Source organism: Oncorhynchus masou, chromosome 22, assembly GCF_036934945.1.
Source record: "Oncorhynchus masou masou isolate Uvic2021 chromosome 22, UVic_Omas_1.1, whole genome shotgun sequence".
NCBI lineage: Eukaryota > Metazoa > Chordata > Actinopteri > Salmoniformes > Salmonidae > Oncorhynchus > Oncorhynchus masou.
Window position 1 is genome coordinate 29,017,577 of NC_088233.1, and position 26,422 is coordinate 29,043,998.

Sequence of the window (26,422 nt, forward strand, 5' to 3'; positions counted from 1 at the left end):
TCTGGGATGATGGTGTTGATGAGAGCCATGACCAGCCTTTCAAAGCATTTCATGGCTACAGATGTGATTGCTACGGAGCGGTAGTGTGCGTTTGTGTGTGTGCGTGCGTGAATACTTGTGTGTGTGATGGGCTATGGTGCGCAGACAGAGCATGTGTTACATAATTCAGAAATAAGCCTACAGTAAATAACTACAGTGATACAGAGAGGAGAGTGTTAAACACACTAGGCTTGTGTGTGCGCTTGCGTGTGCGCATTCATGTGTGATGACGCCACACACCCTTGCCCAACTCGCCTTGCGCCCCTCCTCCGGTCACATCTGGATCCTTCCATCATCAGCAGCAGTCAGCAGAGCTGTATCAGTGTCTGCGAGGGAGAGAGGAGAGAGAATCTCTTATCACGGGAAGACAGGAATATTTACATCAGATCATTATCTCTTTTTTTTCTCTCTCTCTCTCTCTCTCTCTCTCTCTCTCTCTTTCCATTTTGAAACGGAGTAGCCTATTTATCTGTCTCTTCACTACCGATCATCTCAGAAACAGAACAGAGGATTAAAAACAGAAGAGAAGAGTAAAACAAAACAAGAGACTAATGGAAGAATAAAAAGCAAAGGAGAAGAGAGGAGGAAGACCTCTCATCTCATTCATCTATTCTAGCAGGAAGAAGGAATTTAAGCTACCTCTCGTCTACACTTGATCATCTCTCTCTGTTTCTCTTTCTCCTTTTCTTTCTCCTATCTCTTTCTCTCTCTATGGTCATGGCTGTGCAGGGGACCAGCCTGCTAGAGAACCCAGTTCAGGCAGTTCTGTACCTTAGAGAACTGACCACTATTGTTCAGAACCAGCAGAGCCTCATCCAAACACAACGCCTGCGCATTGACGAACTGGACCGACGCGTGGATGAGCTGCTTGGGGAGAACAGGAATCTGCGTGAAGCAAGAGGTGTACAACCTCACCATCATCACCCAGACCACAACCCGAGCCTTCATTGTCATCATCCTCAGCATCAACATCCGTACCCACAAGACACCGGTTCTCTGCCCGCCCAGCCCATGCCTGAGGTTCATCCTGCTGAGCCAGAAAAGTCCTCTCCTCAGCCCGCCAATCCGGAGGACATGCAGCTGGTACCGGCCCATTCCCAGCCACAGTCACTGAGCCCTTTGCAAGGCGAGGCCATCCTGGGTGAGGGGGAGGACAGCAGGACCAGCATGGGCTGCCACACACTGGTTCCCCTGGTTCCCCTAGCTCCCCTCACTCCTACCACTTTCTGTCGCTCGCTGGCTCTCGCCAGGCAATCAGAGTGAGTCTGTTTACTATAGCCTTTATCAACGCAAACAAAATAAAGTGTGTGTGGCAACTCGAAAATGTCCAGTTTGAAAAATATAAGCCTGCCAGCCCTCTGAAGTTGGCTGTTACAACGGTAGGATCATCATGAGAGTGACGTGGATAATTTACCGAAGCGGATTATTTGCCAAAATAGACCAAAACATGGGAGATTATATAACAAACAGCTGTGTGTGTGGTGTGTGTGTGTCCGTGCATGTGTATGTGTGCGTGTGTGTGTGTGTTTGTTTGGAGGGATATGGCTCAAATGCATGCTGCACTCTTGGCAAAGAAACACTGCTTTGAAACCTGATTGAGGGGTCAGTTTTAAATATGAGACCGTAGGCCTAGTTGGATTGAATACAACTCTACAACTGCTGTACTGTAATCGTTAAGAATAAATGCAGCCAGCTCTACTGTTATAGCTGTAGCAGCCCTCTCCATGGTTCTGAATCAATTTGAACAAAACCCCTTGTGTGTGTGTGTGGGAGTGTACTGTACGTCTGCATATGTATCTGTGTGTGTGTGTGATGCCCCCCCCCCCTCTGGGGACAAGAACAGAGTAAATAGGGAACAGAGGAGGGGAGAAGAGAGGAATAAAATGCAAGATTGATGATGCTTGGCTGTGAGGAACAACCACAGTTCCATCAGGCTGGACCTGTGGACTCCTACTTGATATTAGAGCTGTCTGTCTTTGGAAACCTAGAGGCTATGACATACAGGATATTCAGGAACTGCAGTAGAAAATATCTATTTATATAGATATTTATATTTCTCTCTCCCTTCAACAACTACATCTATTCATATGACTGGCAATATTCTTCACACATTACGCAGTGCTTTTTTTTGCGGGGGGGATCGGCAGACTGTATAACATACTGTACATGCTGAAATAGGCTGTGTCTGTCTGTGTGTGTGTGTGTGTGTGTTGGTGGGGGGACTGCACATGGGTCTGCCTATTGATGAGAGTATCATTCTTCTCCCCCTATTTCTCCCCCCTCCTTCCTCCAGCTGATCCACACGTATCTGGCCCACTTAGCCCGTGGAGCGAACTGTAATCACCTACTCTCTAGAGAGAGAGAGAGAGAGAGAGAGAGAGAGAGAGAGAGAGAGAGAGAGTGTGTGTGTTCTGACCCCTCGCTCCTAGATTGTTAATAATGCGTATGAGAGTCTAGGCTAGGGCAATGGGGCTAGGTGAGAGAGAGATGGAGTGAGAGAGCAGAGAGAAGGAGAGAGAGCAGAGGGAGATGTGTCATGTTAAAATATTAATCTGCTCTCTGTATTAGAGATGTAATGGCTGAGATGTGTGTTTGTGTTAGTGTTGTACAGACAGAGAGGTGACCTTGCTATGGCCAATAGAGACAGACAGAGAATTCCACTGTTACCAGGTCCCTGCTGGTCCTATAAGTTTTTTGTAAGCAGCTGGGTTTGAACTCTTCCTAAAACAGTTCATGAAAAACGCTTGCATGCATCAAAGCAGGATATTACATTTGTCAGAGCTCGGGAAAAGCCCAAGTCATTTGCCAGGACACTGGTCTCCTCGTGACAGCAGAAGGCTGGCAGTTGAAGGTCAACTTCCAGAGGCAGCTCAGGTTTCCATACATCATCACAACAACTAATCTGATGTTGAGAGACCTGAAACACCCCAGACCCCAAAATACATCACTGATGACTTAGGTCTAGCTAACTCTTCTGACTATCTTTCTCAAGCCATATATCATGACATTGTTATGACAATGTTTGGCATGGCAACAAGCAAACACTGAAAATGTGTGTGTGTGTATGTGTGTGTGTGCATGTGTATTTGTGTGAGACAGAGAGAGAAAGAGAGAGAGAGAGAGCGAGAGAGAGAGAGAGAGAGAGAAACCATCTGTCTGTATTTGTTAAATATGTCCGATAGCTGAATTCTGTTTCTGTTGTTTTAAGGTTTGTGTGTGTGCATGTGTGTGTGTGTGTGTGTGTGTGTGTGTGTGTGTGTTGAGAGAATTTGGTTTTGAGCCAACTCGGCTGTTTTAGAGTAAAGAAACAGTCACACTATACCCCTCCTTTTTCCCCTTTCCCCTCACTCCTATCTCCTCTGCCCTCTCTCCTCTCTTTGTCCTCTATCCCTCTACAGGAGTCAGACAATACTACATCAGTTCTGTTGTCCTGCTCCAGATGCTCCAGAGGCTGCTCTCACTGGCTCCTCCAGGTAAGGTTGTGGCTTCTACACTCTGAAAACACTCCATCTAGATAGTTATTTCTCTCTGCCGCTTCCTCTGTGACTCTGTTTTTCCATATTTTTTTTCCTTCCATCTGCCCCCTCTTGTCCTCTCGCTCTCTCTCACATCTCTCACTCTTTCTCTCTCTCTCTCTCTCTCTCTCTCTCTCTCTCTCTCTCTCTCTCTCTCTCTCTCTCTCTCTCTCTCTCTCTCACACATCTCTCACTCTTTCTCTCTCTCTCTCTCTCCCTCTCTCTCTCTCTCTCTCTCACTCTCTTTTTCTCTCTAGCTCTCTTTTTCTCCCTCTCTTGCTTTCTCTCTCTTGCTTTCTCTCTCTCCTTCTCTGTCTGTCTGTGTGTGTCTCTCTCTCCTTTGATCTTCCCTCTCTCCAGTCTATCCTGCAGTGCCATTACTGATTCTCTCAGCAGGGCTATCTAATGGCTCTGTCATTTTGCCCCCATGGAACTCCCTTCAGTGTGTGTGTGTGTGTGTGTGTGTGTGTGTGTGTGTGTGTGTGTGTGTGTGTGTGTGTGTGTGTGTGTGTGTGTGTGTGTGTGTGTGTGTGTGTGTGTGTGTGTGTGTGTGTGTGTGTGTGCATGGACATGTCTGTGTGTGTGTGTGTGTGCTAGTGAAAGTGCTACCAGTGACTGATTCAACCTAAAGCTCTGTTGGCCTCAGGAGGTTGGAGGGAGCAGGGCAATGTTGTCATTACATATGATGTTTTATTTATTTAACCTTTATTTAACCAGGTAGGCAAGTTGAGAACAAGTTCTCATTTACATTTGCGACCTGGCCAAGATAAAGCTAAGCAGTCCGACACATACAACGACACAGAGTTACACATGGAGTAAAACAAACATACAGTCAATAATACAGTAGAAACAAGTCTATATACGAAGGCAAAAAAAGGCCATGGTGGCAAAGTAAATACAATATTGCAAGTAAAACACTGGAATGGTAGATTTGCAGTGGAAGAATGTGCAAAGTAGAAATAAAAATAATGGGGTGCAAAGGAGCAAAATAAATAAAATAAAATAAAATAAATACAGTAGGGAAAGAGGTAGTTGTTTGGGGTAAATTATAGGTGGGCTATGTACAGGTGATGTCTTTGATGTCTTTGAGGTGGGAGTAGAGACAGTGTTTCAAATCCACATACACACATGTACAAATGTACAGTATACCCTCAAAGACATGGTGACCCGTATAAATAAGTCTCACATACTGTACTGTGACTGTACAAAGTGTGTGTGCGTGTGTGTGTGTGTGTGTGTGTGTGTGTGTGTGTGTGTGTTTTAGCATGTTCGCATGTTTGTGTCCCCTGTAAGTCCAGATAGACAGGGGAGTTTCTCAGAGTGGAAGTTAGTCTAAACAGTATTCACAAAGTATTCACCCACAGTTCAGAGTGGTTTTGCCTGTTGGTAAATAGAGGTAAAGGTGTAGAGAGGCAGACATAACCTTTAAAGATAGCTCAATATGTACTGATCATACCACAGCTGACTGTATTGGCCTTGTGGTTGCATGCTATATTCATGTTCATGTGTGAGTGAGTTTGTGTATGTTTGTAAAGGTGTGTGTGTGTCCTCTGACTGTGGGTGTCTGTACGGTGATGTGAGATGACAGATGTTCATTTCGCCTTCACTGTGACATTAGAGGAGGCGGAGAAACCAGTGTGTGTGTGTGTGTGTGTGTGTATTTCGACCCTTCCCACAGGGCACGTACGTCATTTCAACGTCTATTCGACACTGGGTCAACGTAATTTAATTGAAATGACGTGGAAACAATGTTGGTTCAACCAGTGTGTACCCAGTGGGATAGGTCTTCTTCAGGCATTCATATTCCAGGTGTGGGTGAAAAGTCCTATATAGTGGGGCAGTGGTCAGTGACTTCACATCCTGAAACAGGAGGTAAAAAAAAACATATAGGTTCACAGAATCAAAAAAAGTTAATTAAAACTAAAAGTTAATTTGTGGAATTAATTTCCTTCTTAATGCTTTTGAGCCAATCAGTTGTGTTGTGAAGGGAGGGGTATATGGAAGATAGCCCTACTTGGCAAAAGACCAAGTCCATATTATGGCAGGAACAGCTCAAATAAGCAAAGAGAAATGATAGTTCATCATTACTTTAAGACATGAAGGTCAGTCAATGTGGAAAATCTCAAGAACTTTGAAAGTTTCTTCAAGTGCAGTCACAAAAACCATCAAGCAGTATGATGAAACTGGCTCTCATGAGGACCGCCACAAGAGTTACCTCTGCTGCAGAGGATAAGTTCAGTAGAGTTACCTGCCTCAGAAATTGCAGCCCGAACTAAATGCTTCACAGAGTTCAAGTAACAGATACATATCAACATCAACTGTTCAGAGGAGACTGCGTGAATCAGGACATTATGGTCGAATTGCTGCATAGAAACCACTACTAAAGGACACCATGATGAGTCCAAATTTGAGATTTTTGGTTCCAACAGCTGTGTCTTTGTGAGACGCAGTAGGTGAATGGATGATCTCCGCATGTGTGGTTCCCACCGTGAAACATGGAGGAGGTGTGATGGTGTGGGGGTGCTTTGCTAATGACACCGTCAGTGATTTATTTACAATTCAAGGCACACTTAACTAGCATGGCTACCACAGCATTCTGCAGCGATACGCCATCCCATCTGGTTTGCCCTTAGTGGGACATTTATTTTTCAACAGGACAATGACCAAAAAACACAACTCCAGGCTGTGTAAGAGCTATTTGACCGAGAAGGAGAGTGATGGAGTGCTGCATCAGATGACCTGGCCTCAACAATTACCCAACCTAAACCCAACTGAGATGGTTTGGGATGAGTTGTACTGCAGAGTGAAGGAAAAGCAGCCACCAAGTGCTCAGCATATGTGAGAAAACGTTCCTCAAGAAGCTGGTTGAGAGAATGCCAAGAGTATGCAAAGCTGTCATCAAGGGTGGCTACTTTGAAGAATATCAAATATATTTTCATTTGTTTAACATTTTTTTGGTTACTACATGATTCCATATGTGTTTTTTCATAGTTTTGATGTCTTCACTATTATTCTACAACTTAGAAAAAAGTAAAAATAAAGAAAAACCCTTGAATCAGTCGGTGTGTCTAAACTTTTGACTGGTACTGTATATACACAATTATAAGGGCACAGGGCGAGACCCAGATGCAGACACGGGAGGCAGATGGTTCGAGTCTGATAGTTATTACAATCCAAGGGGCAGGCAATAGAATGGTCATGGACAGGCAAAAGATCATAAACAAGGTCAGAGTCCAGGAGGTACAGAGTGGCAGTGTCACAGATTTTTTCCTGGGAAGGAGAGGAGGACCAAAATGCAGCGCGGTAGTTGTCCATGGTTTTTTAATTAGAAAACTGAACATGAACACATAACCAAAACAACAAAGTGAAAACCCAAAAACAGTCCCGTGTGGCACAAACACTAACACAGGAAACAACCACCCACAAAACCCAACACCAAACAGGCTACCTAAATATGGTTCCCAATCAGAGACAATGACTAACACCTGCCACTGATTGAGAATCATATCAGGCCAAACATAGAAATAGACAAACTAGACACACAACAGAATGCCCACTCAGATCACACCCTAACCAAACAAAACATAGAAACATACAACGCAAACTATGGTCAGGGTGTGACAGGCAGGCAGGCTCGAGGTCAGGGCAGGCAGTATGGCCAGGCAGGCGGGTTCAGAGTCAAGGCTGGCAAGGGTCAAAACCGGGAGGACTAGCAAAAGAGAAACAAGAAAAGGCAGGAGCACGGAAAAACACACGGGTTGACTTGACAAGACAAGACAAATTGGCAACAGACAAACTGGGAACACCGGAATAAAATGAACGGCAACAGGGTTTATATACAGTGCATTCATAAAGTATTCAGACCCCTTGACTTTTTCCACATTTTGTTACAGCCTTATTCTGAAATTGATTACGTTGTTTTTTCCCCTCATCAGTCTACTCACAATACCCCATAGTGACAAAGCAAAAACAGTTTTTTTTTAAATGTTGGTATTCAAACCCTTTACTCAGTACTTTGTTGAAGTGCCTTTGGCAGTGATTACAGCATCAAGTCTTCTTGGGTATGGTGCTAAAAGCTTGGCACACCTGTATTTGCGAAGTTTCTCCAATTCTTCTCTGCAGATCCTCTCAAGCTCTGTCAGGTTGGATGGGGAGCGTCGCTGCACAGCTATTTTCAGGTCTCTCCAGAGATGTTCGATCGGGTTCAAGTCCGGGCTCTGGCTGGGCCACTCAATGACATTCAGAGACTTCCCAAAGCCACTTCTGTGTTGCCTTGGCTGTGTGCTTAAGGTTGTTGTCCTGTTGGAAGGTAAACCTTTGCCCCAGTCTGAGGTCTTGAGCGCTCTGGAGTAGGTTTTCATCAAGGATCTCTCCGTTCATCTTTCCCACAACCCTGACTAGTCTCCCAGTCCACGCCACTGAACAATATCCCCACAGCATGATGCTGCCACCACCATGCTTCACCGTAGGGATGGTGCCATCACCATGCTTCACCACACCAGAGAATCATGTTTCCCATGTTCTGAGAGTCCTTTAGGTGCCTTTTGACAAACTCCAAGCGGACTGTCATATATGCCCTTTACTGAGGAGTGGCTTCCGTCTGGCCACTCTACCATAAAGGCCTGATTGGTAGAGTGCTGCAGAGATGGTTTTCCTTCTGGAAGGTTCTTCCATCTCTACAGAGGAACTCTGGAGCTCTGCCAGAGTGACCATTGGATTCCTGGTCACCTCCCTGACCAAGGCCCTTCTCCCCCGATTGCTCAGGTTGGCCAGGCGGCCAGCTCTAGAAAGAGCCTATGTGGATCCAAACTTCTTCCATTTAAGACTGATGGAGGCCACTGTATTCTTGGGGACCTTCAATGCTGCAGACATTTTTTTGGTACCCTTCCCCAGATCTGTGCCTTGACACAATCCTGTCTCGGTGCTCTACGGACAATTCCTTCAACCTCATGGTTTTTGCTTAGTTTTTGCCCTGACATGCACTGTCAATTGTGGGACGTTATATAGATATGTGTGTGCAATTCCAAGTCATGTCCAATAAATATAATTTTCCACACAATTTACCACAGTTGTAGAAACATCTCAATGATGATCCATGGAAACAGGATGCACCGAAGCTCAATTTCGAGTCTCATAGTAAAGGGCCTGAAAACTTATGTACTGTATATAAGGTAGTTAAAAAAAATCAATAATAATCGTTTCTTAACAAACTGTTTTCACTTCATCATTAGGGGGGTATTGTGCGTAGATTGATGAAGATTTAAAAAAATCAATTTTAGAATAAGGCTGTAATGTAACAAAATGTGGAAAAAGGGAAGGGGTCTGAATACTTCCCAAATACACTGTATATACACTATATATACAAACTAGTGGATTCGGCTATCAGCCACACCAGTTACTGACAGGTGTATAAAATTGAACACACTGCCATGTATTCTCCATAGACAAACATTGGCAGTACAATGGCCTTACTGAGAAGCTTAGTGACTTTCAACGTGGCACCGTCATAGGATGCCACCTTTCAACAAGTCAGTTCGTCAAATTTCTGCCCTACTGAGCTGCCACAGTCAACTGTAAGTGCTGTTATTGTGAAGTGGAAACGTCTAGGAGCAACAACAGCTCAGAAGCGAAGTGGTAGAGCTCACAAAACAGGACGGCAGACTGCTGAAGCACGTAGTGTGTTAAAATCGCCTGTCCTCGGTTGCAACACTCACTACTGAGATCCAAACTGCTTCTGGAAGCAACGTCAGCCTAAGATCACCGTTCGCAATTCCAAGTATCGGAATTAGACTCTGGAGCAGTGGAAACTCGTTCTCTGGAGCGCATAGCACCCCCTGAAAAATAACAATAATAAAAAATAATGAAACAATATATATATACTGTATATTTTTGTTTAAAAAAAATTTAAACTGCTATTATTATTTTTTTTTACAAAACTAGTGCACTGGTTCTTTAATAGTCCTGTGCTAGCGGACTGCAGCGGACTGCAGCGAGGGTATGGTGGTGTTTTTAATAGAGTGTTAATAAAAGGTAGCCTCCAGCACGTGCAAACACACACACACACACACACACACACACACAAACACACGCACACACACACACACACACACACACACACACACACACACACACACACACACACACACACACACATACGGAGATAGAGATAGAGAAAGAGAGGGATAAGTACAGTACACACACACACACACACACACACACACACACACACACACACACACACACACACACACACACACATACGGAGATAGAGATAGAGAAAGAGAGGGACAAGTACAGTACACACACACACACACACACACACACACACACACACACACACACACACACACACACACACACACACACACACACACACACACACACACACACACACACACACACACACACACACACACACACACACACACACACACACACACACACACACACACACACACACACACACACACAAACAGGCAGTGTTAGCTGAATAGTAGAACCAGAGAGGAACATTAGTGATGTAGTCATTATTTAAGCATTACCAGTCTTTGCTTTTATACAGTAGCTGTGGTTTTAGAGCTGGCTTATATAACAACTGGTAAACTTAGCAAGTAGGTTAAAACACACACGCGCATACAGTACATACACACATACACACGTTATCCCAGGCGTTGAAGGTGAGTGTTGTTGTTTCCATAGTGATGGGCAGCTGCTGGGTCTGGAGGGCGGGACTTCCTCCAGCAGACAGGAAGGAGAGGGGTCAGTAGGTGTGGCTCGTAGAGAAGGAACCAGCGACTATGAACTTGCCCTGGAGAACAAGACCAAACAGGTGTGTGTGTGTGTGTGTGTGTGTGTGTGTGTGTGTGTGTGTGTGTGTGTGTGTGTGTGTGTGTGTGTGTGTGTGTGTGTGTGTGTGTGTGTGTGTGTGTGTGTGTGCAGAGGCATACAGGTGGGTTTGTGGGTTTGTGTTTCTGTGTGTATATGATACTGTACTCTTGATGAGAGAGAAAGAGAGAGTCAGACAGAGAGAGAAGAAAGTAAGAAAGAGAGGACACCAGCCCTTCCATCTCACGGGTAACAGGAACATGGGGGATGATGGGTTGTCATGGTAACAGCTAATAGCTCCTGCTGACTGCAGAATATGTCTTTATATTGCACAGAGAAGTGCCAAATGGACCACGCTGTGTGTGTGTCTTTCTCTCTCTGTCCTTATTCTCCCTCTCCCCCTTCTTCTCTGCTTTTCCTTCCCACTCTTCCACTCCCCCCTCTTTATCTGAGCCTCAGAGGAAGTAAAAGGGGATTACTTGTCTTCTGTTCGCTTTCTGTTTGAGACACAGTGATAGGTGTATCTGGTAGAAAGGTATTGGAGTTTGGTGAGAGGGTGTGTTGTACTGTTTTCAGAGATGAATCAAATCAAATCAAATCTAATTTATTTATTTATATAGCCCTTCGTACATCAGCTGATATCTCAAAGTGCTGTACAGAAACCCAGCCTAAAACCCCAAACAGCAAACAATGCAGGTGTAGAAGCACGGTGGTTAGGAAAAACTCCCTAGAAAGGCCAAAACCTAGGAAGAAACCTAGAGAGGAACCAGGCTATGTGGGGTGGCCAGTCCTCTTCTGGCTGTGCCGGGTAGAGATTATAACAGAACATGGCCAAGATGTTCAAATGTTCATAAATGACCAGCATGGTCGAATAATAATAAGGCAGAACAGTTGAAACTGGAGCAGCAGCACGGCCAGGTGGACTGGGGACAGCAAGGAGTCATCATGTCAGGTAGTCCTGGGGCATGGTCCTAGGGCTCAGGTCCTTCGAGAGAGAGAAAGAGAGAGAGAAGGAGAGAATTAGAGAACGCACACTTAGATTCACACAGGACACTGAATTGGACAGGAGAAGTACTCCAGATATAACAAACTGACCCCAGCCCCCTGACACATAAACTACTGCAGCATAAATACTGGAGGCTGAGACAGGAGGGCTCAGGAGACACTGTGGCCCCATCCGAGGACACCCCCGGACAGGGCCAAACAGGAAGGATAGAGCTTGTCCCACTTTTCTTTTATATTTGGAGAAACATCCAGTTTAACAACCGGAGGCTTTTAGCATTGTTCTGTTAAGACTACAATATTTCCCCCCAAAAACCTTGCCAACAATATTTTTCTCTCTACTCTCTCTTCTTTTCTCCCCCCCCCTCTATCTGTAGATAGAGGAGTTGGAGCTGAGGTACGGTGGTCACCTGGTGTCGCGACGCGCTGCGTGTCGTATTCAGACAGCGTTCCGTCAGTACCAGCTCAGTAAGAATTTCCAGAAGATCCGGAACTCTTTGTCAGAGAGCAAGTTGCCACGCCGCATTTCCCTGCGCCGGACCAACCCCAGCCGGGGCCAGAATCCCACCCAGCGGCACAGCTTCCTGTTAGAGAGTGGGGGCCCACCATTGCGCCCCAAAACACCCCCACCACCCCCTCACGCTCCACCTCCCTGCCGCCCTCAGCCTCCCCTGCCATGGGCCCTGGCCCCTCGCTCACACAGCTGGAGGACTGCTTCTCAGAGCAGGTGGGCTTTATGTAACACTAGCATAGCCTAGCATCAGAATAGTTTGTCGTTACAGTGAGCCTAGTGTTTCATCATAAAACAGCTTAAAGGTCTTCCTATAACTAGTATTATGATTCTTATTCCAGGTACGCTCGCTGGCCCATTCGATAGACGAGGCCCTGCGTGGGTGGAGCCTGTCGGAGGGGGTTGAGGGGGGACAGGTGGGCTGCTGATGGACCCCGAGGCATTTCGGGCGGCTGGTCAGAGTGCCTGCCTGCCTCGCAGTGCCAGCTCCCTGCTCATGGCCTTCAGAGATGTCACCGTTCACATCGACACCAACAACTACACTGTCTCCACAACTACCACCTCCACTACCACCACTACCCACGGCAACACAGGGGCAGGGGCGGGAGGAAGCAGGCAAGCCTTAATGGAAGGGGGAGGGGGAGAGGGGGGTGGAGGGGTAGGGAGAGAAACAACAACCTCCCAGCTGGGGGGTGAGAAAGAGTTCCCTGCCCCCCCTCCCAGTGAGGAATTGTTGAAGGGAGGAGGGTTGAGGATGGAGTCAACTATGACAGGGCAGGGGAGAGAGTTGGGGGGGCAGAGTGGCTTAGAGATACTCAGTTCCACCTCTACCTCCACCTCGGCCCAGTCTAACCAGTATACCACTCAGTCCTCCTATCCCCAGTACCACCAGTATTCCACATACCCCCAGGCCCATCACCCCCAATCCCAGCCAGGGTCCCAGTCAGTCAGGGACCCCACCACTGAGGCCCTCCAGGCCCTGGTCCTCTCTTTGCCCAGAGACCGATGCCAGGACCCTGCCTCCTGCCGATCCCCCACACTCTCCACTGACACACACCGCAAACGACTCTACCGCATTGGACTCAACCTCTTCAATGTGTAAGTACTCACGCACACACACACACAAACACACACACACACACACACACACACACACACACACACACACACACACACACACACACACACACACACACACACACACACACACACACACACACACAGACACTCAAACACACACATTATACACCTTATAATATAGCAAGATGTCACCGAAAGAGATGGTAGTCTCGCTTCAGGTCCTCAGGAAACTATGCAGTTATTTGTTTTTTTAATGTATTATTTCTTACATTGTTAGCCCAGAAAATCTCAACTGTTATTACATACAGCCAGGAAGAACAATTGGATATAAAAGCTTACCAACTTACCAACATTATGACCAGGAATACGTCTTTCCCGGATCCTTTGTTCGAAACTCCACCCTGAACATGGGATCTTATCCCAGAGGCAGACCCAAAACAACGCAGTCGCTGCAGGAAAGGTAGACGGAGCAGTTTATTGGTCAGATTTAGAAGGCAAGCACAGCACCCACCGCATCCGAGCATATTACTCGCCAATGTCCAATCTCTAGATAACAAGGTGGACAAAATTAGGCCACGAGTTGCCATCCAGAGAGACATCAGAGATTGTAACGTTCTTTGTTTCACGGAAATATGGCTCACTCGGGTTATGTTGTCAGAGTCGGTACAGCCACCTGGTTTCTTCATGCATCGCACTGACAGAAACAAATATCTCTCTGGTAAAAAGAAGGGCAGGTGTGTATGCCTTATGATTAACAACTCATGGTGTAATCACAACAACGTACAGGAACTCAATTAAATGCCGACCGCGTTATCTTCCAAGAGAATTCTCTTCGATTATAGTCACAGCCGTGTATATCCCCCCCCCAAGCAGATACCTCGTTGGCTCTGAAAGAACTTCACTGGACTCTATGTAAACTGAAAACCATCCATCCTGAGGCTGCATTTATTTTAGCTGGGGATTTTAACAAAGCTAACCTGAGAACAAGACTTCCTAAATTCTATCAGCATATTGAATGCGCGACACGAGCTGGTAGCATTCTGGATCATGGCTACTCTAACTTCCGCGATGCATACAAAGCCTTCCCCCGCTCTGCCTTTGGCAAATCTGACCATGACTCCATTTTGTTGTCCCAGCCTATAGACAGAAACTAAAACAGGAAATGCCCGTGCTCAGGTCTATCCATCGCTGGTCTGACCAATCATGAATCCACTCTTCAAGATTGCTTTGATCACGTGGACTGTGATATGTTCTGGATAGCCTCAGACAATAACATTGATGTATACGCTGACTCGGTGAGCAAGTTTATTACGAAGTGCATTGGAGATGTGGTACCCACTGTGACTATTAAAACCTTTCCTAACCAGAAACTGTGGATTGATGGCAGCATTCGCGCAAAAGCTGAAAGCAAAGACCACCGCTTTTAATCATGGCAAGGTGACTGGAAACATGACCGAATACAAACAGTGCAGCTCTTCCCTCCGCAAGGCAATCAAACAAGCAAAGCGTCAGTATAGAGACAAAATACAGTAGAGTCGCAATTCAACGGCTCAAACACGAGACGTATGTGACAGGGTCTACAGTCAATCACGGATTACAAAAAGAAAACCAGCCCCGTCGCGGACATCGACGTCTTGCTCCCAGACAAATTAAACAACTTCTTTGCTCGCGTTGAGGACAATACAGTTCCACTGACGTGGCCCGCTGCATAAGCCTGTGGGCTCTCCTTCTCCATGGCTAACGTGAGTAAAACATTAAACGTGTTAACTCTCGCAAGGCTGCCGGCCCAGACAGCATCCCTACCGTGTCCCCAGAGCATAAGCAGACCAGCTGGCTGGTGTGTTTATGGACATATTCAATCAATCCCTGTCCCCATATGCTTCAAGATGGCCACCATTGTTCTTGTTCCCAAGACAGCTAAGGTAACTGAACTCAATGACAATCGCTCCATTGCATTCACTTGTGTCATCATGAAGTGCTTTGAGAGACTAGCCAAGCATCATATCACTTCCACCCTACCTGATAGACCCACTCCAATTTGCTAACCGCTACAATAGGTTCACTGATGATGCAATCGCCATCACACTGCACACTGCCCTATCCAATCTGGATAAGAGGAATACCTATGTAAGAATGATGTTCATTGACTACAGCTCATCATTTAACACCATAGTACCCTCCAAGCTCGTCACCATAGTACCCTCCAAGACCCTTGGTCTCGACCCCGCCCTGTGCAACTGGGTCCTGGACTTCCTGACGGGCCGCCCCCAGGTGGTGAAGGTAGGAAGCAATTTCTCCACCCCGCTGATCCTCAACACTGGGGCCCCACAAGGGTATGTTCTCAGCCCCCTCCTGTACTCCCTGTTCACCCAAAAATTGCATGGCCATGCACGCCTCCAACCCAATCATCAAATTTGCAGACGACACGACAGTTGTAAGCTTGATTACCAACAACGACAAGACGGCCTACAGGGAGAAGGTGAGGGCCCTCGGAGTGTGGTGTCAGGAAAATGACCTCTCAATCAATATCTACAAAACAAAGGAGATGATCGTGGACTTCAGGAAACAGCAGAGGGAGCACCCCCCCAATCCACATTGACGGGACAGTAGTGGAGAAGGTGGAAAGTTTTAAGTTCTTCGGCATACTCATCACGGAAAAACTGAAATGGTCCACCTTCACAGACAGCATGGTGAAGTAGGCGCAACAGCTTCTCTTCAACCTCAGGAGGCTGAAGACATTTGTCACCTAAAACACTCACAAACGTTTACAGATGCACAATCGAGAGCATCCTGTGGTTGAGTGCAACGCCTTCAACCACAAGGCTCTCCAGAGTGTAGTGCGGTCTGCACAACGCATCACCAGGGGCAAACTACTTGCCCTTCAGGACACCTACTCCACCCGATGTCACAGGAAGGCCAAAAATATCATCAAGGACAACAACCACCTGGGCCACTTCCTGTTCACCCCGCTATCATCCAGAAGGTGAGGTCAGTACAGGTGCATCAAAGCTGGGACCGAGAGACTGAAAAACTGCTTCTATCTCAAGGCCGTCAGACTGTTAAACAGCCATCACTAACATAGAAAGGCTGCTGCCAACATACAGACTCAAATCTCTGGCCACTTTAATAAATGGACTTAATAAAGGTATCACGAGTCAATTTAAATAACGCTACTTTAACAATGTTTACATACCCTACATTACTCATCTCATATGTACAGTGGGGCAACAATTTTGGTTCTGGTGTCCTTTGACAACTCTTTGGTCTTGGCCATAGTGGAGTTTGGAGTGTGACTGTTTGAGGTTGTGGACAGGTGTCTTTTATACTGATAACAACTTCAAACAGGTGCCATTAATACAGGTAACGAGTGGAGGACAGAGGAGCCTCTTAAAGAAGAAATTACAGGTCTGTGAGAGCCAGAAATCTTGCTTGTTTGTAGGTGACCAAATACTTATTTTCCACCATAATTTGCAAATAAATTCATTAAAAATCCTACAGTGTGATTTTCTGGATTTCTTTCCCTAATTTTGTCTGTCATAGTTGAAGTGTACATATGATGAAAATTACAGGCCTCTCTCATCTTTTTAAGTGGGAGAACTTGCACAATTGGTGGCTGACTAAATACTTTTTTGCCCCACTCTATATACTGTATTTTATACCATCTATTGCATCTTGCCTATGCCGCGCGGCCATTGCTCATCCATATATTTATATGTACATAATCTTATTCATCCCTTTACATTTGTGTGTATAAAGTATTTGATCTGATTTGATAAACGATCACATACAGGGTTGAATTGTCCTCTAGCTACTCACTGAATTATTCACAGAACAGGTATCTGCTCTAGAAAGGGGGAGAGGAAAATGGAGAGAGAGGTGGAAAGGTGGTATTTATATATAGGAGTACAGTTGAAGTCAGAAGTTTACATACACCTTAGCCAAATTCATTTAAACTCAGTTTTTAAACAATTCCTGACATTTAATCCTAGTAAAAATTCCCTGTATTAGCTCAGTTAGGATCACCACTTTATTTTAAGAATGTGACATGTCAGAATAATATTAGAGAGAATGATTTATTTCAGCTTTTATTTCGTTCATCACATTCCCAGTGGGTCAGAAGTTTACATACACTCAATTAGTATTTGGTAGCATTGCCTTTAAATTGTTTAACTTGGGTCAAATGTTTCGGGTAGCCTTCTACAAGCTTCCCACAATAAGTTGGGTGAATTTTGGCCCTTTCCTCCTGACAGAGCTGGTGTAACTGAGTCAGGTTTGTAGGCCTCCTTGCTCGCACACGCTTGTTCAGTTCTGCCCACAAATTCTCTATAGGATTGAGGTCAGGGCTTTGTGTTGGCCACTCCAATACCTTGACTTTGTTGTTTAAGCCATTTTGCCACAACTTTGGAAGTATGCTTGGGGTCATTGTCTATTTGGAAGACCCATTTGCGACTAAGCTTTAACTTCCTGACTGATGTCTTGAGATGTTGCTTCAATATATCCAAATCATTTTCCATCTTCATGATAACATCTATTTTGTGAAGTGCACCAGTCCCTCCTGCAGCAAAGCACCCCCAAAACATGATACTTGCACCCTGTGCTTCAAGGTTGGGATGGTGTTCTTCGGCTTGCAAGCATCCCCCTTTTTCCTCCAAAAATAACGATGGTCATTATGGCCAAACAGTTCGATTTTTGTTTCATCAGACTAGAGGACATTTCTCCAAAAAGTACAACCTTTGTCCCCATATGCAGTTGCAAACCGTAGTCTGGCTTTTTATGGCGGTTTTGGAGAAGTGGCTTCTTCCTTGCTGAGCGGCCTTTCAGGTTATGTCGATATAGGACTCGCTTTACCTAGATATAGATACTTTTGCACCTGTTTCCTCCAGCATCTTCACAAGGTCCTTTGCTGTTGTTCTGAGATTGATTTGCACTTTTCTCACCAAAGTACGTTCATCTCTAGGAGACAGAACGCGTTTCCTTCCTGAGCGGTATGACGGCTGCGTGGTCACATGGTGTTTATACTTGAATACTATTGTTTGTACAGATAAACGTGGTACCTTCAGGCATTTGGAAATTGCTCCCGAGGAGGAACCAGATCATCTTAGCTGATTTCTTTTGATTTTCCCATGATGTCAAGAAAAGAGAACTGAGTTTGAAGGTAGGCCTTGAAATACATCCACAGGTACACCTCCAATTGACTCAAATGATGTCAATTAGCCTATCAGAAGCTTCTGAAGCCATGACATTTTCTGCAATTTTCCAAGCTGTTTAAAGGCACAACTTGGTGTATGTAAACTTTTGACCCACTGGAATTATGATTCAGTGAATTATACGTGAAATAATCTGTCTGTAAACAATTGTTGGAAAAATGACTTGTGTCATGCACAAAGTAGATATTATAACCGACTTCCCAAAAATATAGTTTGTTAAACAAGAAATTTGTGTAGTGGTTAAAAAACGGGTTTTAATGACTCCAACCTAAGTCTATGTAAACTTCCGACTTCAACTGTATTTACGGTTGGCCTGCAGCCTGTAGTTATTGTAAATTAGCAAATGTGAATCACTGAGACTGAGAGAGTTGCCTATCACTTTACGGTTCTATTGACACACGCACACACACACATGCATACACTTATATGGTGCTTTCTATCTCGACTCTAGGAACCCAGAGAGAGGCATCCACTTCCTGATCACGCGTGGTTTCGTCCCAGACACGCCCATGGGCGTGGCCCACTTCCTGTTACAGAGGAAGGGCCTAAGCCGACAGATGATTGGAGAGTTCCTGGGGAACAGCAAGCTGCTCTTCAACAGAGACGTCCTGGAGTGAGTCCACGCACAAAATAAAGCACAAATATGTTTTACACATACACGCACATACACACACGGATGCATGCTCTCACACTGCAGAGAGCGAGAGAGCCAGGAGAATGTGCTTTGCTTCGAGAAAAAATAGGTCACAGCACTCAGCACAATTTTCTTTCTCCCCCTCTCTCCGCTTCTCTTCTTTTCTCTCTACTTCCCCTCTCTTCTTTTCTCTTCTTTTCTTTCTACTTTCCCTCTCTTCTTTTCTCTCTACTCTCCCTCTTCTTTTCTTTTCTTTTCTCTCAACTTCCCCTCTCTTCTTTTCTCTCTAATCCCCCTCTCTTCTTTTCTCTCTACTCCCACTATCTTCTTTTCTCTCTACCCCCCCCTCTCTTCTTTTCTCTCTACTCCCCCTCTCTTCTTTTCTCTCTACTCCCCCTCTATTATTTTCTCTCTACTCCCCCTCTCTTCTTTTCTCTCTACTCCCCTTTCTTCTTTTATCTCTACTCCCCCTCTCTTCTTTTCTCTTCTTTTCTTTCTACTTTCCCTCTTCTTTTCTCTCTACTCCCCTCTCTTATTTTCTCTCTACTCCCCCTCTCTTCTTTTCTCTTCTTTTCTCTCTACTCCCCCTCTCTTCTTTTCTCTCTACCCCCCTCTCTTATTTTCTCTTATTTTTTCTCTACTCCCCCTCTCTTCTTTTCTCTTCTTTTCTACTCCCCCTCTCTTCTATTCTATTCTTTTCTCTCTACTCCCCCTCTCTTCTTTTCTCTTCTTTTCTCTCGACTCCCCCTCTCTTCTTTTCTCTCTACTTCCCCTCTCTTCTTTTCTCTCTACTCCCCCTCTCTTCTTTTCTCTCTACTCCCACTCTCTTTTTTTCTCTCTACTCCCACTCTCTTCTTTTCTCTCTACTCCAACTCTCTTCTTTTCTCTCTACTCCCCCTCTCTTCTTTTCTCTTCTTTTCTCTCTACTCCCCTCTCTTCTTTTCTCTCTACTCCCACTCTCTTCTTTTCTCTCTACTCCCCCTCTCTTCTTTTCTCTTCTTTTCTCTCTACTCCCACTCTCTTATTTTCTCTCTTCTCCCCCTCTCTTCTTTTCTCTTCTTTTCTCTCTACTCCCCCTCTCTTCTTTTCTCTTATTTTCTCTCTGCTTCCACTCTTTACTTTTCTCTCTACTCCCCCTCTCTTCTTTTCTCTTCTTTTCTCTCTGTCCCCCTCTCTTCTTTTCTCTCTACTTCCCCTCTCTTCTTTTCTCTTCTTTTCTCTCTACTTCCCCTCTATTCTTTTCTCTCTACTCCTCCTTTCTTCTTTTCTCTCTACTCCCCCTCTCTTCTTTTCTCTCTACTCCCCCTCTCTTCTTTTCTCTCGACTCCCCCTCTCTTCTTTTCTTTCGACTTCCCCTCTCTTCTTTTCTCTCTACTTCCCCTCTCTTCTTTTCTCTCTACTCCCACTCTCTTTTTTCTCTCTACTCCCACTCTCTTCTTTTCTCTCTACTCCCCTCTCTTCTTTTCTCTTCTTTTCTCTATACTCCCCCTCTCTTCTTTTCTCTCTACTCCCACTCTCTTTTTTTTCTCTACTCCCCTTCTCTTCTTTTCTCTTCTTTTCTCTCTACTCCCACTCTCTTCTTTTCTCTCTACTCCCCCTCTCTTCTTTTGTCTCTACTTCCCCTCTCTTATTTTCTCTCTACTCCCCCTCTCTTCTTTTCTCTCTACTCCACTCTCTTATTTTCTCTCTACTCCCCCTCTCTTCTTTTCTCTCTACTCCCTCTCTCTTCTTTTCTCTCTACTTCCCCTCTCTGCTTTTCTCTTCTTTTCTCTCTACTCCACATCTCTTCTTTTCTCTCTACTCCCCCTCTCTTCTTTTCTCTTATTTTCTCTCTGATTCCCCTCTCTTCTTTTCTCTCTACTCCCCTCTATTCTTTTCTCTCTACTCCTCCTTTCTTCTTTTCTCTCTACTCCCCCTCTCTTCTTTTCTCTCGACTCCCCCTCTCTTCTTTTCTTTCGACTTCCCCTCTCTTCTTTTCTCTCTACTTCCCCTCTCTTCTTTTCTCTCTACTCCCACTCTCTTTTTTTCTCTCTACTCCCACTCTCTTCTTTTCTCTTCTTTTCTCTCTACTCCCCCTCTCTTCTTTTCTCTTCTTTTCTCTATACTCCCCCTCTCTTATTTTCTCTCTACTCCCACTCTCTTCTTTTCTCTCTACTCCCCCTCTCTTCTTTTCTCTTCTTTTCTCTCTACTCCCCCTCTCTTCTTTTGTCTCTACTTCCCCTCTCTTATTTTCTCTCTACTCCCCCTCTCTTATTTTCTCTCTACTCCCCCTATCTTCTTTTCTCTCTACTCCCCTCTCTTATTTTCTCTCTACTCCCCCTCTCTTCTTTTCTCTCTACTCCCCCTCTCTTCTTTTCTCTCTACTTCCCCTCTCTGCTTTTCTCTTCTTTTCTCTCTACTCCCCCTCTCTTCTTTTCTCTCTACTCCCTCTTCTTTTCTCTTATTTTCTCTCTGATTCTCTTCTTTTCTCTCTACTCCCCCTCTCTCTTCTTTTCTCTCTACTCCCCTCTCTTCTTTTCTCTTCTTTTCTCTTCTTTTCTCTCTACTTCCCCTGTCTTCGTTTCTCTCTACTCCCCCTCTCTTCTTTTCTCTTCTTTTCTTTCTACTCCCCCTCTCTTCTTTTCTCTTCTTTTCTCTCTACTCCCCCTATCTTCTTTTCTCTCTACTCCCCTCTCTTATTTTCTCTCTACTCCCCCTCTCTTCTTTTCTCTCTACTCCCCCTCTCTTCTTTTCTCTCTACTTCCCCTCTCTGCTTTTCTCTTCTTTTCTCTCTACTCCCCCTCTCTTCTTTTCTCTCTACTCCACCTCTCTTCTTTTCTCTTATTTTCTCTCTGATTCCCCTCTCTTCTTTTCTCTCTACTCCCCCTCTCTTCTTTTCTCTCTACTCCCCTCTCTTCTTTTCTCTCTACTCCCCTCTCTTCTTTTCTCTTCTTTTCTCTTCTTTTCTCTCTACTTCCCCTGTCTTCGTTTCTCTCTACTCCCCCTCTCTTCTTTTCTCTTCTTTTCTTTCTACTCCCCCTCTCTTCTTTTCTCTTCTTTTCTCTCGACTCCCCCTCTCTTCTTTTGTCTCTACTTCCCCTCTCTTATTTTCTCTCTACTCCCCCTATCTTCTTTTCTCTCTACTCCCCCTCTCTTATTTTCTCTCTACTCCCCCTATCTTCTTTTCTCTCTACTCCCCTCTCTTATTTTCTCTCTACTCCCCCTCTCTTCTTTTCTCTCTACTCCCCCTCTCTTCTTTTCTCTCTACTTCCCCTCTCTGCTTTTCTCTTCTTTTCTCTCTACTCCCCCTCTCTTCTATTCTCTCTACTCCCCTCTCTTCTTTTCTCTTATTTTCTCTCTGATTCCCCTCTCTTCTTTTCTCTCTACTCCCCCTCTCTTCTTTTCTCTCTACTCCCCCTCTCTTCTTTTCTCTCTACTCCCCTCTCTTCTTTTCTCTTCTTTTCTCTCTACTCCCCCTCTCTTCTTTTCTCTCTACTCCCCCTCTCTTCTTTTCTCTCTACTTCCCCTCTCTGCTTTTCTCTTCTTTTCTCTCTACTCCCCCTCTCTTCTATTCTCTCTACTCCCCTCTCTTCTTTTCTCTTCTTTTCTCTCTGCTTCCCCTCTTTTCTTTTCTCTCTACTCCCCCTCTCTTCTTTTCTCTTCTTTTCTCTCTGTCCCCCTCTCTTCTTTTCTCTCTACTTCCCCTCTCTTCTTTTCTCTTCTTTTCTCTTCTTTTCTCTCTACTTCCCCTCTCTTCTTTTCTCTCTACTTCACCTCTCTTCTTTTCTCTCTACTCTCCCTCTCTTCTTTTCTCTCGACTCCCCCTCTCTTCTTTTCTTTCGACTTCCCCTCTCTTCTTTTCTCTCTACTTCCCCTCTCTTCTTTTCTCTCTACTTCCCCTCTCTTCTTTTCTCTCTACTCCCCCTCTCTTCTTTTCTCTTATTTTCTCTCGACTCCCCCTCTCTTCTTTTCTCTCTACTCCCCCTCTCTTCTTTTCTCTTATTTTCTCTCTGCTTCCCCTCTTTACTTTTCTCTCTACTCCCCCTCTCTTCTTTTCTCTTCTTTTCTCTCTGTCCCCCTCTCTTATTTTCTCTCTACTCCCCCTCTCTTCTTTTCTCTCGACTCCCCCTCTCTTCTTTTCTTTCGACTTCCCCTCTCTTCTTTTCTCTTCTTTTCTCTCTACTCCCCCTCTCTTCTTTTCTCTCTACTTCCCCTCTCTGCTTTTCTCTTCTTTTCTCTCTGTCCCCCTCTCTTCTTTTCTCTTATTTTCTCTCTGCTTCCCCTCTCTTCTTTTCTCTCTACTCCCCCTCTCTTCTTTTCTCTTATTTTCTCTCTGCTTCCCCTCTTTTCTTTTCTCTCTACTTCCCCTCTCTTCTTTTCTCTTCTTTTCTCTCTACTTCCCCTCTCTTCTTTTCTCTCTACTTCCCATCTCTTCTTTTCTCTCTACTCCCCTCTCTTCTTTTCTCTTCTTTTCTCTCGACTCCCCCTCTTCTTTTCTCTCTACTTCCCCTCTCTTCTTTTCTCTCTACTTCCCCTCTCTTCTTTTCTCTCTACTCCCCCTCTCTTCTTTTCTCTCGACTCCCCCTCTGTTCTTTTCTTTCGACTTCCCCTCTCTTCTTTTCTCTCTACTCCCCTCTCTTCTTTTCTCTCTACTTCCCCTCTCTTATTTTCTCTCTACTCCCCCTCTCTTCTTTTCTCTCTACTCCCCCTCTCTTCTTTTCTCTCTACTCCCCTCTCTTCTTTTCTCTTCTTTTCTCTCTACTCCCCCTCTCTTCTTTTCTCTTCTTTTCTCTCTACTTCCCCTCTCTTCTTTTCTCTTCTTTTCTCTCTACTTCCCCTGTCTTCTTTTCTCTCTACTCCCCCTCTCTTATTTTCTCTTCTTTTCTCTCTACTCCCCCTCTCTTCTTTTCTCTCTACCCCCCCTCTCTTCTTTTCTCTTCTTTTCTCTCTACTCCCCTCTCTTCTTTTCTCTCTACTTCCCCTCTCTTCTTTTCTCTTATTGTCTCTTCTTTTCTCTCTACTTCCCCTCTCTTCTTTTCTCTCTACTCCCCCTCTCTTCTTTTCTCTTCTTTTCTCTCGACTCCCCCTCTCTTCTTTTCTCTCTACTTCCCTCTCTTCTTTTCTCTCTACTCCCCCTCTCTTCTTTTCTCTCTACTCCCCCTCTCTTCTTTTCTCTCTACTCCCCCTCTCTTCTTTTCTCTTATTTTCTCTCTGCTTCCCCTCTTTTCTTTTCTCTCTACTCCACCTCTCTTCTTTTCTCTTCTTTTCTCTCTGTCCCCCTCTCTTCTTTTCTCTTATTTTCTCTCTGCTTCCCCTCTCTTCTTTTCTCTCTACTCCCCCTCTCTTCTTTTCTCTTATTTTCTCTCTGCTTCCCCTCTTTTCTTTTCTCTCTACTTCCCCTCTCTTCTTTTCTCTTCTTTTCTCTTCTTTTCTCTCTACTTCCCCTCTCTTCTTTTCTCTCTACTTCCCATCTCTTCTTTTCTCTCTACTCCCCCTCTCTTCTTTTCTCTTCTTTTCTCTCGACTCCCCCCTCTTCTTTTCTCTCTACTTCCCCTCTCTTCTTTTCTCTCTACTTCCCCTCTCTTCTTTTCTCTCTACTCCCCCTCTCTTCTTTTCTCTCGACTCCCCCTCTCTTCTTTTCTTTCGACTTCCCCTCTCTTCTTTTCTCTCTACTTCCCCTCTCTTCTTTTCTCTCTGCTTCAATCTTTACTTTTCTCTCTACTCCCCCTCTCTTATTTTCTCTTCTTTTCTCTCTGTCCCCCTCTCTTCTTTTCTCTCTACTCCCCCTCTCTTCTTTTCTCTCGACTCCCCCTCTCTTCTTTTCTTTTGACTTCCCCTCTCTTCTTTTCTCTTCTTTTCTCTCTACTCCCCCTCTCTTCTTTTCTCTCTACTTCCCCTCTCTGCTTTTCTCTTCTTTTCTCTCGACTCCCCCTCTCTTCTTTTCTCTCTACTTTTCTTTTTCTCTCTACTCCCTCTCTTCTTTTCTCTCTACTCCCCTCTCTTCTCTTCTTCTTTTCTCTCTACTCCCCCTCTCTTCTTTTCTCTCTACCCCCACTCTCTTCCTCTCTACTCCCCTTCTCTTCTTGTCTCTTCTTTTCTCTCTACTCCCACTCTCTTCTTTTCTCTCTACTCCCCCTCTTATTTTCTCTTCTCTCTCTCCCCTTCTTCTTTTCTCTCTACTCCCCCTCTTCTTTTCTCTCTCTTCTTTTCTCTCTACTCCCCTCTCTTCTTTTCTCTACTTCCCCTCTCTTCTTTTCTCTCTACTCCCCCTCTCTTCTTTTCTCTCTACTCCCCCTCTCTTCTTTTCTCTCTACTCCCCTCTCTTCTTTTCTCTTCTTTTCTCTCTACTCCCCCTCTCTTCTTTTCTCTTCTTTTCTCTCTACTTCCCCTCTCTTCTTTTCTCTTCTTTTCTCTCTACTTCCCCTGTCTTCTTTTCTCTCTACTCCCCCTCTCTTCTTTTCTCTCTACCCCCTCTCTTCTTTTCTCTTCTTTTCTCTCTACTCCCCTCTCTTCTTTTCTCTCTACTTCCCCTCTCTTCTTTTCTCTTATTGTCTCTTCTTTTCTCTCTACTTCCCCTCTCTTCTTTTCTCTCTACTCCCCCTCTCTTCTTTTCTCTTCTTTTCTCTCGACTCCCCCTCTCTTCTTTTCTCTCTACTTCCCCTCTCTTCTTTTCTCTCTACTCCCCCTCTCTTCTTTTCTCTCTACTCCCCCTCTCTTCTTTTCTCTCTACTCCCCCTCTCTTCTTTTCTCTTATTTTCTCTCTGCTTCCCCTCTTTTCTTTTCTCTCTACTCCCCCTCTCTTCTTTTCTCTTCTTTTCTCTCTGTCCCCCTCTCTTCTTTTCTCTTCTTTTCTCTCTGCTTCCCCTCTCTTCTTTTCTCTCTACTCCCCCTCTCTTCTTTTCTCTTATTTTCTCTCTGCTTCCCCTCTTTTCTTTTCTCTCTACTTCCCCCTCTTCTTATCTCTTTTTCTCTTCTTTTCTCTCTACTTCCCCTCTCTTCTTTTCTCTCTACTTCCCATCTCTTCTTTTCTCTCTACTCCCCCCTCTTCTTTTTTTCTCTCTCGACTCCCCCTCTTCTTTTCTCTCTACTCCCCTCTCTTCTTTTTCTCTCTACTCCCCTCTCTTCTTTTCTCTCTACTCCCCTCTCTTCTTTTCTCTCGACTCCCCCTCTCTTCTTTTCTTTTGACTTCCCCCTCTCTTCTTTTCTCTCTACTTCCCCTCTCTTCTTTTCTCTCTGCTTCAATCTTTACTTTTCTCTCTACTCCCCCTCTCTTATTTTCTCTTATTTTTCTCTCTGTCCCCCTCTCTTCTTTTCTCTCTACTCCCCCTCTTCTTTTCTCTCGACTCCCCCTCTCTTCTTTTCTTTTGACTTCCCCTCTCTTCTTTTCTCTTCTTTTCTCTCTACTCCCCCTCTCTTCTTTTCTCTCTACTTCCCCTCTCTGCTTTTCTCTTCTTTTCTCTCGACTCCCCCTCTCTTCTTTTCTCTCTACTTCCCCTCTCTTTTTTTCTCTCTACTCCCACTCTCTTCTTTTCTCTCTACTCCCCTCTCTTCTTTTCTTTTTCTCTCTACTCCCCCTCTCTTTTTTCTCTCTCCCACTCTCTTCCTCTCTACTCCCCTTCTCTTCTTGTCT

At 45.0% G+C, this 26,422-nt stretch overlaps 1 pseudogene; it reads left to right on the plus strand.

Annotated features, from left to right (window-relative positions):
* Positions 1–756: 756 nt before the first annotated feature.
* Positions 757–26,422, plus strand: part of LOC135508696 (IQ motif and SEC7 domain-containing protein 3-like) — an 86,059-nt pseudogene continuing 60,393 nt past the window's right edge.